The sequence below is a fragment of the Salvelinus sp. IW2-2015 genome, unplaced genomic scaffold (genome assembly GCF_002910315.2).
Source record: "Salvelinus sp. IW2-2015 unplaced genomic scaffold, ASM291031v2 Un_scaffold2854, whole genome shotgun sequence".
Taxonomy (NCBI): Eukaryota; Metazoa; Chordata; class Actinopteri; order Salmoniformes; family Salmonidae; genus Salvelinus; species Salvelinus sp. IW2-2015.
Window position 1 is genome coordinate 41,773 of NW_019944154.1, and position 14,694 is coordinate 56,466.

At 42.5% G+C, this 14,694-nt stretch overlaps 1 protein-coding gene across 1 annotated transcript in view; it reads right to left on the reverse strand.

Annotated features, from left to right (window-relative positions):
- LOC112074869 (serine/threonine-protein kinase Nek6-like) overlaps positions 1–14,432 on the reverse strand; it is a 55,590-nt gene extending 41,158 nt beyond the window's left edge. Inside the window, exon 1 of the mRNA XM_070440699.1 lies at positions 14,101–14,432. The gene's annotated coding sequence lies outside the window, so the exon portion shown is untranslated. The remainder of the gene's footprint in view (positions 1–14,100) is intronic.
- Between the last annotated feature and the right edge of the window lie 262 nt (positions 14,433–14,694).

Sequence of the window (14,694 nt, forward strand, 5' to 3'; positions counted from 1 at the left end):
ACAAAGTCCCTTCCACCAGGGGGCTGATGAGATATGTTGCCACGACTGCCATATTGCATCTCCATCCCAAAGCTCTTGCTTGGAAGTGTACTTTACCAGACTGCCAAGAACCTTGCCCGTGGCGAGACACGGTAGTGATGACACCATAGGCCTTGTTGATCTCTGCACCAGACAGGATGCTCTTGCCAGCATACTTGGGGTCTAAGATGTACGCTGCAGCGTGTATGGGCTTCAGGCAGAAGTCTTCACACTTTTTGATGTATTTCAGAAGTGCAGTTTCCTCTGCTTGGAGCAACAGTGAAGTGGGCAGGATGGCATTGTCTCCCTCAATCCATGCAATGGCTACTGCTATAGGTTTTCAGGCTGCTTACCACTCTCTCCCAAATTACATAATCCAGGAGGATCCTCTTGATGGGGCTTCCATATCGGCAGACTGTGATATGGCCATTTCTTGGAGAATCCTTCTGTCAAACATGATGACAACTCCACCCCAACGGGTGTTGCTGGGCAGCTTCAATGTGATGCTCTTATTCTTCTCACTTTGCTTGGTGAGGTAGATTGCTGCTATAACTTGATGACCCTTCACATACCTAACCATTTCCTTGGCTCTCTTGTAGAGTGTATCCATTGTTTTCAGTGCCATGATGTCCTTGAGGAGCAGATTCAATGTATGAACAGCACAGCCAATGGGTGTGATGTGAGGTTAGGACTCCTCCACTTTAGACCAAGGAGCCTTCATGTTTGCAGCATTGTCTGTCACCAGTGCAAATACCTTCTGTGGTCCAAGGTCATTGATGACTGCCTTCAGTTCATCTGCAATGTGGAGACCGGTGTGTCTGTTGTCCCTTGTAGAATACTGGTTGAGGGGTGGAGATGATGCAGTTAATTATTCATTGCCCACGAACATTTGACCACCCATCAGAGATGATTGCAATGCAGTCTGGTTTCTCTATGATTTGATTGTCCTTCACTTGAACTCTGTTGAACTCTGCATCCAGAAAATTAGGAGATAAAGCACGTCTGGTTGGAGGGGTGTATGCTGGGCGAAGAACATTCAGAAATCTCTTCCAATACACATTGCCTGTGAGCATCAGAAGTGAACCAGTTGCATACACAGCTCGAGCAAGACATTCATCAGCATTTCTCTGACTACGTTCCTCCATTGAGTCAAAACAACTTCTGATTCCAGGAGGACCATGAGCTGTTGCTATCGATAAGGTGTCGAATAGAAGTAGAGGGACTTTTGTCAGAGGTTGCTTGTTGTGAGCACTGAGGGAACTTTATGCACTTGGCCAGATGATTCTGCATCTTTGTTGCATTCTTCACATATGATTTCGCACAGTATTTGCAAATGTACACAGCTTTTCCTTTTTGCATTAACTGCATTGAAATGTCTCCACACATCAGATAGTGCCCGTGGCATTTTCCTGTAAAGATTAGGAAAAAAATGTTTTTTAAACACCAAATGCAATTCCATGTATAGATAAATAGTTATGCATTTAGATTAAACAACTCCTTTGTAAGATAAATGTTTTTAAAATGAAGCATGTATGGAAACAGGTGAATTAACACTCCTCTGTTAGCAGGCTCAAGCAAGCTAAAACCCACATGGTAGCAAAAACTAACTAGCAGAAATTGTTAACAAGTTAGAAATGATTTAAACACACTTTGCTGTAGGCTACTATTTACTAGTTAACAAAAAAATAATGTATGTCATATGAAATATATTCACCCCACCCAGTATTGTAATCAAAACTTACCAGAAAGCATGTAGTCCTTAGCTCAGACAGTGCAGTAGTGTGGGCTCAATAGCATCTCATTAGTGTGCAAGATCTTGAGAATCAGCTGTACATGTGATGGAAGAGTGCACTGCACATGTGATGGAAGAATGCACTGTGCATGCAGAGGGTTGCAATTCCATTGAATTGGGGATAGTTTAACCAAAATATGCCACAAGATCTAGAATTGCCTTATGTGTATCCCACAAAAAAGGTTCACTGTTATAAGCTAACTTTTTTGATGAATTTAAGCAGAATTCCTAAAATTCCCGGGTTTAACTTCCCATGGAAAATTCCGGAAATTTACCGGAAAGTCCACTGTATAATGAAGCATGCTCTGTTCCTAAACAGTGGGCTAGTTAAAAGCTGCTCTATTCCCAAACAGTGGGCTGACTAAAAGCTGCTCCGTTCCCAAACAGTGGGCTGGTTAAAAGTTGCTCCATTCCCAAACAGTGGGCTGGCTAAAAGCTGCTCTGTTTCTGCTCTTTAAGACTTGTTTACAGTGTCATGGTAAAGACCAGAACCTCTTTAGGCAGATCAAAGGACCACAGCTGCTTCTCCCTCTGAACGTCAATGAGGATGCGGCCTGCTTTCACTCCACTCCTCTCCTTTTCGTGACAGGGCCTCAACCACAAATGGAGCCCCCCACAGACACACACCCTAACATCCACGACAGCACCACAGTAAAGGCTGTCCATGTAAAAGCTTCCAAGACCAGTGGCAGACAGGCAGACAGGCAGACAAGACAGGCAGACAGACAAGTCACTCCCCTGTACAACAGTACTGCATTCAAGGCTACTTCTGACATACACTCAAGTCATACACACCGAGTCATACAAAACCGCAACACCCACATGCAGTGATTGATACATGACCCAATCACACAAACAGACAAACACATTTAAACCACCAAGCCTAATTAGACACTCAATCATAGTAGATACAGTACACCCAACCTCCACCTCTCCATTTCACCACACCGTGACGGCTGGGTGAGGGAGGAGCAAAATGAATGACAGCTCCTACATCTAATAGATAGGGGTTACGCATTAATGGGGACGGTCCCTGTAAACCATGTTCCGCCCTCGCCCCTGTCCCCCACCCACCTCTGATTAACCCCCTAGAGTCGATGTCCGCGCCCCCATGGAAATCTAATTAGCATAATAATAAAGAATCAGTCAGTTTAAACTAGAGATATTTGTTTTTTTGCATTGGCTGCATCTCAATCAATCGCATCTGCCGAAATAAGCCTTCCGCATCTGAGTTGAAAGGTGGCAGAGCTAGAGAGGTGTTTGTCAGACCATGAGACATCCTGAAAATCGGTATACTCACGAAAACGTCTGTAGCGTCCGAACGGTTTGGCCTAGAAAAACAAACTCCATGGAAAGGTGAGACTCTCACGAACACAATGGTGTTTTCAGTTTTGCTCTTCGACCCCCACAAGCATCACGGGACTTGACTAAAGTCGGTACAGACGATCTGCCAACTTTTGTCTGTAGCGTCCGAACAGGAAGGGTGGGCCACTCACGAACACGTACACGTTGGTTGTTTTGCTCTAGGACACACAAAAGCCTCACAATACCAGTCTGAAGGTAGCCAGGTGCCAGTTTAAAAAATGAATGGAAGTATAATGCATTCGGGAAGTATTCAGACTACTTCCCTTTTTCCACATTTTGATATGTTACAATCATATTCTAAAAAATTTTCAAAATTTTTTTTCCCTCATCAATCTACACACAATGCCCCATAATGACAAAGCGAAAACAGCTTTTTATACATTTTTGCAAATGTATATTTTTTTCTAATAAATACCTTATTTTCATAAGTATTCAGACCCTTTGCTGTGAGACTCAAAATTCAGCTCAGGTGCATCCTGTTTCCATTGATCATCCTTGAGATGTTTCTACAACTTGATTGGAGTCCACCTGTGGTAAATTCAATTGATTGGACATGATTTGGAAAGGCACACACCTGTCTATATAAGGTCCCACAGTTGACAGTGCATGTCAGAGCAAAAACCAAGCCATGAGGTCGAACGAATTGTCCGTAGAGCTCCGAGACAGGATTGTGTCAAGGCACAGATCTGCAGCATTTAAAGTCCCCAAGAACACAGTGGCCTCCATCATTCTTAAATGGAAGAAGTTTGGAACCACCAAGACTCTTCCAAGAGCTGTCCGCCAGGCCAAACTGAGCAATCGGGAGAGAAGGGCCTTGGTCAGGGACGTGACCAAGAACCCAATGGTCACTCTTGAAGGAGCTACAGAGTTCGTCTGTGGAGATGGGAGAACCTTCCAGAAGGACAACCATCTCTGCAGCACTACAGCAATCAGGCCTTTATGGTAGAGTGGTCAGACGGAAGCCACTCCTCAGTAAAAGGCACATGACAGCTCGCTTCATTTTCCAAAAAGGCACCTAAAGGACTCTCAGACCATGAGAAACAAGATTCTCTGGTCTGATGAAACCAAGTTTGAATTCTTTGGCGTGAATGCCAAGCGTCAGGTATGGAGGAAACCTGGCACCAACCCTACGGTGAAGCACGATGGTGGCAGCATCATGCTGTGGGGATGTTTTTCAGCGGCAGGTACTGGGAAACTAGTACAGAGAGATCTTTGATGAAAACCTGCTCCAAAGCACTCAGTACCTCAGACAATATAAAAACTCAGCAAAAAAATAAATGTCCTCTCACTGTCAACTGCGTTTGTCAGCAAACTTAACATCTGTAAATATTTGTATGAACATGAAAATATTCAACAACTGAGACATAAACTGAAAAAGTTCCACAGACATGTGACTAACAGAAATGGAATAATGTGTCCCTGAACAAAGGGGATAACAGTAGTAACAGTCAGTATCTGGTGTGGCCTTCAGCTACATTAAGTACTGCAGTGCATCTCCTCCTCAGGGACTGCACCAGATTTGCCAGTTCTTGCTGTGAGATGTTACCCCACTCTTCCACCAAGGCACCTGCAGACATTTCTGGGGGGAATGGCCCTAGCCCTCACACTCCGATCCAACAGGTCCCAGACATGCTCAATGGGATTGAGATCCGGGCTCTTCGCTGGCCATGGCAGAACACTGACATTCCTGTCTTGCAGGAAATCACGCACAGAACGAGCAGTATGGCTGGTGGCATTGTCATGCTGGAGGGTCATGTCAGGATGAGCCTGCAGGAAGGGTACCACATGAGGGAGGAGGATGTCCTCCCTGTAACGCACAGCATTGAGATTGCCTGCAATGACAACAAGCTCAATCCGATGATGATGTGACACACCGCCCCTGACCATGACGGACCCTCCACCTCCAAATCGATCCCGCTCCAGAGTACAGGCCTCGGTGTAACGCTCATACCTTCGACGATAAACGCGAATCCGACCATCACCCCTGGTGAGACAAAACCACAACTCGTCAGTGAAGAGCACCTTCTGCCAGTCCTGTCTGGTCCAGCAACGGTGGGTTTGTGCCCATAGGCGACGTTGTTGCCGGTGATGTCTGGTGAGGACCTGCCTTACAGCAGGCCTACAAGCTTCAGTCCAGTCTGATCCTGTGCAGGTGTTGTTACATGTGGTCTGCCACTGCGAGCACGATCAGCTGTCCGTCCTGTCTCCCTCTAGCGCTGTCTTAGGCGTCTCACAGTACGGACATTACAATTTATTGCCCTGGCCACATCTGCAGTCCTCATGCCTCCTTGCCACATGCCTAAGGTACATTCACGCAGATGAGCAGGGACACTGGGCATCTCTCTTTGGTATTTTCAGAGTCAGTAGAAAGGCCTCTTTAGTGTCCTAAGTTTTCATAACTGTGACCTTAATTGCCTACCGTCTGTAAGCTGTTAGTGTCTTAACGACCGTTCCACAGGTGCATGATCATTAATTGTTTATGGTTCATTGAACAAGCATGGGAAACAGTGTTTAAACCCTTTACAATGAAGATCTGTGAAGATATTTGGATTTTTACGAAATATCTTTGAAAGACAGGGCCCTGAAAAAGGGACGTTTCTTTATTTGCTGAGTTTATATATACAGTTGAAGTCAGAAGTTTACATACACCTTAGCCAAATACATTTAAACTCCGTTTTTCACAACTCCTGACATTTAATCCCCGTAAAAATTCCCTGTTTTAGGTCAGTTAGGATTACCACTTTATTTTAAGAATGTGAAATGTCAGAATAATAGAATGATTTATTTCAGGTTTTATTTCTTTCATCACATTCCCAGTGGTTCAGAAGTTTACATACACTCAATTAGTTAACTTGGGTCAAACATTTCGGGTAGCCTTCAACAAGCTTCCCACAATAAGTTGGGTGAATTTTGTCCCATTCCTCCTGACAGAGCTGGTGTAACTGAGTCAGGTTTGTAGGGCTCCTTGCTCGCACATGCTTTTTCAGTTCTGCCCACAAATATTCTATGGGAGATTGAGGTCAGGGCTTTGTGATGGCCACTCCAATACCTTGACCTTGTTGTTCTTAAGCCATTTTGCCACAACTTTGGAAGTATGCCTGGGGTCATTGTCCATTTGGAAGACCCATTTGCGACCAAGCTTTAACTTCCTGACTGATGTCTTGAGATGTTGCTTCAATATATCCACATAATTTTCCTCCCTCATGATGCCATCTATTTTGTGAAGTGCACCAGTCCCTGCTGCAGCAAAGCACCCCCACAACATGATGCCGCCGCCCCCATGCTTCACGGTTGGGATGGTGTTCTTCGGCTTGCAAGCCTCCCCCTTTCTCCTCCAAACATAACAATGGTCATTATGGCTAAACAGTTCTATTTTTGTTTCATCAGACCAGAGGACATTTCTCCAAAAAGTACGATCTTTGTCCCCATGCTGTCTCTTATACACATCTAGATGTGTATAAGAGACAGGTTTTACTGTGGATATAGATACTTTTGTACCTGTTTCGTCCAGCATCTTCACAAGGTCCTTTGCTGTTGTTCTGGGATTGATTTGCACTTTTCGCACCAAAGTACGTTCATCTCTAGGAGACAGAACACATCTCCTTCCTGAGCGGTATGACGGCTGCGTGGTCCCATGGTGTTTATACTTGCGTACTATTGTTTGTACAGATGAACGTGGTACCTTCAGGCGTTTGGAAATTGCTCCCAAGGATGAACCAGACTTGTGGAGTTCTACAAAAAAATATATATATTTTGATTTCCCCATGATGTCAAGCAAAGAGGCACTGAGTTTGAAGGTAGGCCTTGAAATTCATCAACAGGTACAGCTCCAATTGACTCAAATTATGTAAATTAGCCTATCAGAACCTTCTAAAGTCATGACATAATTTTGTAGAATTTTCCAAGCTGTTTAAAGGCACAATCAATGTAGCGTATGTAAACTTCTGACCCACTGGAATTGTGATTAAGTGAATTATAAGTGAATTAATCTGTCTGTAAACAATTGTTGGAAAAATTACTTGTGTCATGCACAAATTATATGTCCTAACCGACTTGCCAAACGTATAGTTTGATAACAAGAAATTTGTGGAGTGGTTGAAAAACGAGTTTCAATGACTCCAACCTTTGTGCATGTAAACTTCCGACCATATATATTTTTTGTTGTTGAAAGATTTCTATAAAACAGTTTTTGCTTTGTCATTATGAGGTTTTATGTGTAGATTGATGAGGGGGAAAAACTATTTAATCAATTTTAGAATAAGGCTGTAACGTAACAAAATGTGGAAATAGTCAAGGGGTCTAAATACTTTCCAAATGCACTGTATATATGTAGATTGTTTAGTGCCTAAAATAAATACATGTAAAAAATATTTTAAAAATTGGTTCCTGATCTTTCTTGTATCTCTCAGATAGATATAAGACAGACACTTCAGAACAAATGTCCTATGGATATATTTGTTTTACTGTCTATTTATCCATGTATGACACTGTTAATCGTTGCGTTTCTATGGGCTAATAGCAGTAAGGCCAAATTCAATGTTTAATAAAATTATTTGTTTATATATATTTTTTGATACCTTAAGGCAGGGATCATCAACTAGATTCAGCTGTGGACCAATTCTTTCTTGACAGGATGGTCTTAGTGCCGGAACATAATTACGAATAAGAAGCCCAAACAGATATAATGTTTGACTAAAACAATCATTTCAAACCTTGTTTACATTTGTATACGATCACTTGTCTCTATTATGCTAGGGAATACATGGGAATAGATTTCTTAAATGAATTAATAAAAAAATATATAGATATTGATTTTAGCATTTGCAAATTGGCTTAGTCTCGTAGTGAGGAGCCTATAGTTTGATAGCTAGATTCATTGGATCTGATTTCCTGGTGTTTTTACAGTCTTTTATGTCCAACAATGAAAAAAATACAAAAGTATATAAATGTTTTTATTTTTATTCAGAAAACTTGGGGGGCCAAATAAAACCAGTTTACGGGACGGCCAGTTGGGGAACCCTGCCTGTGATTCAAAATAAAATAGCTAAATGATCCTTGGTATGACCATCTTAAAACAATTCCATATGTTAGCTTAGATGTAAGGATTACGGCAATTAAAAGCACTGGGCCACTACTGGCTGCCAATGGTTCTGTGCCTGACCTAGATCCCTGGATTCCCTGCTTCCATCCTGCACGGAGAGGACAATGGATCCCTAGTGGTACCTGAGCGACATTAATGATCCAGTTTGCTTGGCTTTGCCCTGGGACTGGGTCATTGACACCGAATGGGAGGTGGTCACCAGGGTGACGGGGCGACCTGCCAGACTCAGCTGGGGAAAGCAGTCCATGACCTTTTGACAGTTTGGCAGATATTTCTCACTTTTCTCGTTCCTCGCAATCCTCCGCAGAGGGAGCATTTGTTCTGTTGCTTTTTTTCCACTCAGTTGGGAAATAAGGACTGAAAATGTGACTAGATTTCTATTTATGACATTAAAATGACAAACAACCTCGTTTGTTGGAAGAAAACGTAAGTCACAAATCCAGTTCTTAAGAAAAAAATGGATCACACATGGCTCCTTAAACAATAACAGCATGGGTGTGCCGAGACTTGTCTTTCCTGTCCTTCCGAGCATTAAAAGCATTATTTTGCATTTGACTTACATTCTCTCTCTTCCTCTATATCTTTCTCTTTCCCGATCTCTGATGATGAGTCAGTCGTAATCGCTTACTGGAGTCTGAGACCGGTGCCAACTGGCAAGCGACCTTAACCTCCTCTGCACTACCAATACAGCTGCATTAATAACCGTTGATTAGTTACAAATGACAACCGGGCCTGGTGCCATGATGTTGGGCACATGTTGAGAGAGATGCATGTGTAGTGGGGTGCTACTAAGTATTTAACTTGGCCATTGTGGTGGCAGTAGGTCCACTACTTGGTGTTCAATTGAGGAATTAGCTACTTGGGCTTCAGACTTGGGCTTTAGCTCGGCAGGCAATGGCTCTCATGTAGCTGTTGTGCATTGTGCAATCTTTACACAGGGTTTGTCTTGGGTTCTACTTTGATACCCTCTGGCTGGGACATGTTTCGAAATTACAATTATTACACAGTAATCATGTATCAAAGTACATCTTCCTGTACATCTTAGAAATAAAATTCCAAGAAGGCAACTGCAGCAGTATATCTTCCCTGGACTTTCTCTTTTAAATCTTCTAAACTGATCAAATAAAGAAACACATCAACAAATAAATAATCATGGCAATGACAGCAGGGGGGACTCCAGGAGGTGACTTCCAGAAACGGTGCTCGTCTTCAACTCTCCTTTCATCTCTCCACCAGTGAAAAAAAGCTCAAAAGGGGGCGAGCAGCTAAGCAAGACGCAGAGCGCTAGCGACGACACTAATATGTGACATTGTGTCAGCTCCAGCCCCGTGCAGCTGTTTCCCCTTCTCCCGTCAGCTCGTAGCTCCACACACTCCAAGCCTCCCAAGAATGCCTGGGAAAGTTCTGAGGGGGGAGAACAGACGGGGGACTCTCCGGATATCAATGGCTGAGGCACAGCCCTCTACCACAGAGGAGGAGAAAAACAGCTTATTTTGCATGTTTTTCTTGCAAAACTTCTGTCTTGTCTTACATTTCAATTAGCATGCTTGGTTGATTTAGACTCATTTTCCGAGCAGTCAGACTCAGATATAAGAGGGGAAGTGACAGTGAAGAAGGGATAATTTGCATGGTAGGAAGTAGGTTTCAGATTGGAAGGAACCGGCAAGATTGGGTTGATTGAGCACGAGGTCTTTTATCACATAATGATAATGTGTATCAAATCAGCAATACCATCTGAGGTAGGTAGCTATGGTCCATACCTCCATAAAGATACCTATACATTAGTCTTTCTCCCTCCAGCAATCCTTCACTGGTCCATCATCCCCACACTCGTCCATTATACTGGATGATGTGCCGTCAACATCATCCAGTTTAAAGCCCACCTCCCGACCTTGTCACTCTGTGAACCGCATATATTCACCTTCTCTTACTATTATCACCTTGTGCATTTGATAACGTTAATGATATTATTGGCAACTGCACTGGAAGAGAGGGAAATAAAACTGCCCTTTCTCTACTAGCCATCGGATATTTCTGAATAAATGTACTGAAAATCATAGGAAATATTTCCTATCATGGCGTAGCATGATGTGTTGTTTTGACCGACAGGGGTTTGAACCTAGCTCATATGCGTGACTGTTTTGGCCCTATGAGCAAAAGCTTATGCATTAGTTCAGGGGGGCTTATGCAAGTCTTCAGGTTTAAGGCAAGTTTACTCATCAAGTGAGCTTGGTTCACCAATCAACATAGTGATACATAGTGAAAAATGGGTCTTCGGTCATTCTTATGGTGAGGAGCTTGATACTTAAACCTGGCTAATACTAGACTAAACGGTTGTTTATAGACAAACGACACCAAAGTCAAATTTACATAATTACTTGCATGTTAGAGTTTTTTGTCATGAATCTTGTTCTGGAGGCAGCTCGACAGAGTTGTCACTAGCTGACACAGCCACCGTCATCAAATCAGATTTTAAACCTAACCCTAACCATAACTCGTAACTCTAACCACACTGCTAACTCTAACCCTAACCTTAAAGCTAATTTTTGTTTCCATGAATTTTTACAGTATAGACAATTTTGACTTTGCAGCTGGCCTATCTAAGGGGAAATTGCTCACTTCTGCCTCCAGGACAAGACTCGTGACAATAAATTTCAACCTGCTCAATACTTGGTAATAAGGACATACATCTTTTGATCACTAAGTGTAGTTCAGTCCAGGATCAGTCTTAGGTTCCCTTTTGGTGGTTGTGTGTGTGAATTATATTCCACAAACCACAGATGTTATCAAATACATGTTGCTCTCATAACACTGATGAAGCAGATATTGACTTTAATAGGCTTGGGTACGTTGTCACGACTGAACTGGCCTGATTCTTCAGACACGCGGGTCCCTGTTGATCTGCTTGACGGAGGCCACATTTGTTTTTCCCATCCTCTTGCAGTTGCCAAAATTGTTGCGTTGGTATTTCACCTCTGACTCCAGGCCATAGTTTCGTCAATCACGCACACTGTCAGTGCCCAGTCTACAGTTTATTCAAATAACTGCCAGTGACTATGGGGTATTTTCGTGCCGTTTTGAATGACAGTGGCTTCCAGAAATGGCCTGTTCCATTTTAAGAACGCTGTCCTACACATGCCCTCACTGCATCCAGGGCCCAAGTGGGCCGAACCACACGTACGGGTGAGTGGGGGGGGTGGAAGTGGGCGATATCCAATTACCAAAGAGCAATGAGTTAAAGTATGGGTGAGATGGTCTAAAAATACAAGCGTCTATATCGGGCCTCTTGGTCACTCCTTTTGCATTTATGTAGTGTTCTGTGTGACAGCTGCGTTGCGTCAGATTGTAAAAGCCATCAGTCCACGGCTTGCTTTCTATGAAAGAGACCCTACAAGAGGATTCTGTACTCACACAGGCTCAGAGTGGTTTCAGGCAGTTGAAAGAAAGACACATATTTGGACTTTAGTTCCACCTATGAGCATCTGCAAATAGCAACAAATGTCAAAACTTTTTGGAGCAGCCATTTTGGTTCTCTGGATCAACACCAGACCAGTGCAAAACAAGGAGAGGTCACTTCCCAGTGAACTTTGATTACCTCCTAGCCTTTTCATAAGCATGATGCCTATGTATTGTAGCAGCCCATAGGAATTGCATGAAGGTCTCTGAAATGTGCATTGCATCTTGGCACGTCATGCCAATACTATTCCAAACCAAAGGGTGAGAAGAGCTGTTCGCTTTCCACATGCTGGTGGTGTTAGACCCTTGTTGTAGCACTCACCACTAGCACCTGCCCGCAACGCAGCTGACACGTGACTAATTTTAGCGAGGTATTGGGCCTGGTATGCCCACGCATCCTAACAACCTCCAAACACCACCCACTTTACCCTCATACCCACCCTTCAGTGATTACCCCTGCTCTGGTAACACGCGTCATATTCGTTTATACCACCGCATCAATGACAAATAAACAGGAGCGCCATGACGTGCATCATACTCCGATTTCACTGTAAACAAATGGATCTCTCACATCGAAACCTGGACTAACATCTGGTTATAATTTTCTGGTTGTCGAAAAGGAGAACGTGTAATACAACCTGTTATTTTACACATCAGTAACGCTGTTGTTTCACTTGTATTTTTTATTTTATTCAAACCACAAAGACCAGGGAGATTTACCAATGCCTCACAAAGAAGGGTAACTACTGGTAGATGGGGGGGGGAATAAAAAAATTGCAGACATTGAATATCCCTTTGAGCATGATGAAGTTATTAATTACACTTTGGATGGTGTATCAATACACCCAATCACTACAAAGATACAGGTGTCCTTACTAACTCAGTAGCTGGAGAGGAAGGAAACCACTCAGGGAGTTCACTATGAGGCCAATGATTACTTTAAAACTGTTACAGAGGCTGTGATAGGAGAAAACTGAGGATGGATCAACAACATTGTAGTTACTCCACAATACAAACCTAAGTGACAGAACGAAAACAAGGCACTAAAGCAATACTGCATAAAATGTGGCAAATCAATTAACTTTTTTTCCTGAATACAACGTGTTATGTTTGGGGCAGATCCAATGCAACACATTACTGAGTACCACTCTCCATATTTTCAAGCATAGTGGTGGCTGCATCATGTTATGGGTATGCATGTAATTGTTAAGAACTGGAATGTTTTTCAGGATAAAAAATAAGCAGAAGGGAGCAATGCACAGGCAAAATCCCAGAGGAAAACCTGGTTCAGTCTACTTGCCACCAATTCACCTTTTAACAGGACAATAAAGTAAAACACAAGGCCAAATCTACACTGCAGTTCCTTACCAAGAAGACAGTGAATGCTCCTGAATGGCCGAGTTACAGTTTTGACTTAAATCTACTTGAAATCTATGACAAGACCTGAAAATGGTTGTCTAGCAATGATCAACAACCAATTTGACAGAGCTTGAATAATTTTCAAAAGAATTATGGGTAAATGTTGCACAATTCAGGTGTTGAAAGCTCTTGAAAATTTACCAAGAAAGACTCACAGCTGCAATCGCTGGCAAGGTGCTTCTACAAAGTATTGACTATGGGGTGTGAATACTTATGTAAATTTGATATTTCTGTATGTCATTCTCAATAAATTAGCAAAAATGTCTAAAACCTTGTTTTCACTTTGTCAATTTGGGGCATTGTATGTATATGGGTGAGAGGAAAAATATATTTAATACATTTTGTATACTGAATGTAACACAACAAAATGTGTAATAAGTCAAGGGGTACGGATACTTTCTGAAGGCACTGTATTCTTGTGAAAGCCTTCCATATCAATTTAACTTTTTTAATTAGACTAAATACATTTACATTGTCAGAATATTCTAAATGTATAGCAGCTATAAAAATAGAATTTGAGCGTGAGTTGAGAATAAAAAACAACGTTTCCGTACTTACTCTAGTAGTGTTGGTGTGGTAAACCGTCGCAACATATGTAACTACAGTGTTGTTGTCGAATTTGACCAACCTTGTTTTTGTCCAAAGCTGCCAGTCCGTACGGCAGCCAAACCCTGTAACTACAGTATTCTTTGACGAATGATTCCGCGCAAAATCTAGATTTATAACTTCTTTTGACAATTCTCCCGAACGCATGAGACACATGGAGACACTGGTAAACACTCCCTGAACGAAACAAAATATGCAACAGAAATGACAGCCGAGTCCCGCGCTACTTTGTAACTTTTGTCACCAAGTCAAGTGCTGGACTGTTTTCAAGTTTGCAACTATGTTGGCTACAATGACAATGGTTCTAAAAAAGTAATGAATTCAACACGTTTGAGTATTTTACCTGATTTTGCTGAGTATTTTCTCTTCACGCTGACGTTTTGGAATAAGGAAGGTGTAAACAGAGTTACATTAATCCGTGTTGTGCAACTCCCCCTTCGACAGCTCTAAAGTTATTTCTCTCTCTCTCTCTCTCTCTCTCTCTCTCTCTCTCTCTCTCCGTCGCTCTCTCTGTCCCGCGCCTCTTTTACTGTCGCATGCCACGAAGGCCACTCAAACGAATCTGACCACACTTATTCTTTTACCGGGAGGAGAAACTGTAGGAGGAAGGTCGCTCGTGCAGTCAATTCAATAGTCGAGGGCGCGAATCAACGTCACATGGACTGCATGTTTTTCGAAAATTGGGTCAAACGTCAAATAGCACAGAAACTCAACCCACTGCATATTACTGATGAATAGAGGCATAGGCTGCGAGAATATTTGCCAATGTAGCATATCTATAGCCTACACAGTTTCATAAAGTTATGGCAAACAGTATATATTTTTGAACCACTATCACAAAACCCATTCTGCTTTTTTCCCCTTCAGAGTAGGTCTAATAGTTATACAGTCAGGGCACGTGAAGCATGGGCATGCACTTTCGATACAGATATAATTT